The 2,500-nt window shown below is 38.6% G+C and overlaps 1 protein-coding gene across 1 annotated transcript in view; it reads right to left on the minus strand.

Annotated features, from left to right (window-relative positions):
- The window catches only part of LOC138010535 (uncharacterized), a 16,074-nt gene that overhangs the window by 12,101 nt on the left and 1,473 nt on the right, over positions 1-2,500 (minus strand). Inside the window, exon 2 of the mRNA XM_068857516.1 lies at positions 1,157-1,207. The gene's annotated coding sequence lies outside the window, so the exon portion shown is untranslated. The remainder of the gene's footprint in view (positions 1-1,156; positions 1,208-2,500) is intronic.

The raw sequence follows: 2,500 nt of genomic DNA on the forward strand, positions 1-2,500 counted from the left end.
GTTTCACATGTGAAAAGAGCATATATAGCCAATCAGAATGGCGTGCAGCTCTTTCACGTGTGGATGTATAGCCAATCAACGATAGCGTAAAGGTCTTTTCAAGCCAATCACTCGTGTCTCTCATGCATCTCGTGCAAATCGTACTTTGTTACTGAATTAAATGAAATTTGCATTTGGTTCTATCGTTAGTGAACTTTTGTTTCTAATTTGAATTCAGAAAACTATTTCAATGAAACTTCTCGTCTTATGTGTAATAAACAGCTCGCGACATATAAAGTGCTTTGTACGGGGTTGTAATCACTTGTTGTTTGTGTCAAAACCCCTCACTCGCTCGTTCCTCGCTCATTCAGGTTTTTGACACAAACAACTCGTGAATAAATCCCCGTACAAAGCACTTTCTATGACGTAAACTATATCTACCATCCTTCTCACTGGTGCATAACACCTGTATAAACTTGCACAAACATCTGTAGTTGTGGTCAATGCTACTTTGGTTGGAGAAATATGAATGTAGCTTAAAACACTATAAATTCAACGTTTTGACACTCCTGTCTGGTGTCTTCATCAGGTGATCCAAAGCTATCACAAGAGTTATTTTACATGCTGACTTAATTGCCGAAAAGGAAAATGAAGGTGCGCTCAATAATACTAAATAATCATAATCATAATCACGCAAGAAATGTAAATGCTTTGTTTATAGTGGAAGTACACTTAGCTACCAAGCTAGTTCACGCTCACGCCACTTTTTAAAACTATCTAAAAGAACCAATTCAAACAACAGAAACATGATTAAGAAACCCCACTGGCAGGAGGCAATTTAAAATAAATTTAGTTAGCCCTTTACAAAGCGTGGTAGAGTTGAATCCGGGACAACTGGAAACAGGTCCAAACTAGAGGTTACAATGGGATTTGAGCCCAGGACAACCGCATGCAAACCCAACGCCCTTATCACTGGACCACGCCATTAAAACAAAATCACGTAAAAATTTGACTGTACTGAGAGCATATTTGAAAACGAATCTATTTACAAACTTACCGCGTTCTGTATAAACCCTGGGATATGTAGGTGAAGATCTTAAGAGGTTTTAGTTACTAGTAAAATAACACGTCAAGGTCTCGCTGGGGGCCTTCCTAAAACGGCGAGTTTCATACTTACGTTTTTCAGACAAAATCCCTGGAGTAAACCGGGCCGTCTTATGGTCTCATCCTGCAAGAACATAAATCGTTAAAATTGACATTTCTTGTTGTTGACGCGGTAACCACCGAACTTCAGTCATCCAGAATTAATCGGTAAGAGTCGTAATTGGCCATTGGTAGCATAAAATTCATATTTCAAATTGCAATCAGGTGATCGGGGATGCGATTCCATGCTTTCATTAAGACCTGAACATTACTATTGACTTTCAATACCACATCACCGCAATTCTATTCGACCGACCTTTAATCATTAACGTAATAAGTACCGTTTTGTTGGCGTTCACACAGTCCACCCACTATCTCACTCACTTTTTCGTCTTTCAAGCAGTCCCTTCACGATTCACAGACTAGAAAAGACAACTGCATCACACGGTTCAGCCCTCCGGTTTTCACGGAACACATGTACACTTCAAATTCACTGCGGAACGGTTTTACATTCAATTCCCTACGACAACTGGTACGTCAGCGACCTAACCCAGTGGCAAAGCACACTTGAAAACTGCTTTCTGGATTCTGATGCTCTTTCGTAGTTACATTACTTTTCCAATCTGGGCGATTTTGTCTTTCAAGATCTTTCCCATGCAGTGGATGTGACTACACATTAAATATTCAGTGTTTCAGCATAGGTTTAAAATCCGTATAACTCAATCAGGTTCACGTTTTTAGTGACGGGAGATGACTTCCCAGTGTAAAACCGATTGAGTCATATGGACTTTTGTGGTAGTGCACTGTACGTGCCGGGTTGTAAAAGTGCTATTTCCAAAATTATGGAATTACCTGGTGATAAATAACCTCGTCTATAGGAGAGTGAATTTTTGACTTTGGTCAACCTCCACAGTTGGGCGATTTTGATCTTTGTGTTGAATTCGCACATTTCTTGTCAAACTTTATAACACTTGAAAGAAAAAAAAAAAACAAACTAACAAAAACAAAAACCTGGTGTCTTGCCATCATTTTGACGCAGATGTATCCTTTGCTTCGCGAGTTGTTAGTAAATATCACTTTCGATTTTGCGATTTACTTGTGAAGCCGAAAGTACAATAAAAGAATTGAACGTAGAAAAAATCTGCCAAGATGTGTTTCGTTGATGGTAACTTTTTGTATTTTCGGATCCAAATTTATGTTGTTTTCATGTCGCAAATTTTGTCATTGATGGCAAAATATCTTATTCTCGATCGACACTTCCTGAAAACTTCCTTCTGCTCTTCTTGAAAACTGTGTATCAAAATGTATTTACTTTTGCATCAACAGTTGTTTTGCACAAAGCAGTCTAACAAAATCTGTACCTTGCTTAGTTCGCATT

The sequence above is a fragment of the Montipora foliosa genome, chromosome 7, assembly GCF_036669935.1.
Source record: "Montipora foliosa isolate CH-2021 chromosome 7, ASM3666993v2, whole genome shotgun sequence".
Classification (NCBI taxonomy): domain Eukaryota; kingdom Metazoa; phylum Cnidaria; class Anthozoa; order Scleractinia; family Acroporidae; genus Montipora; species Montipora foliosa.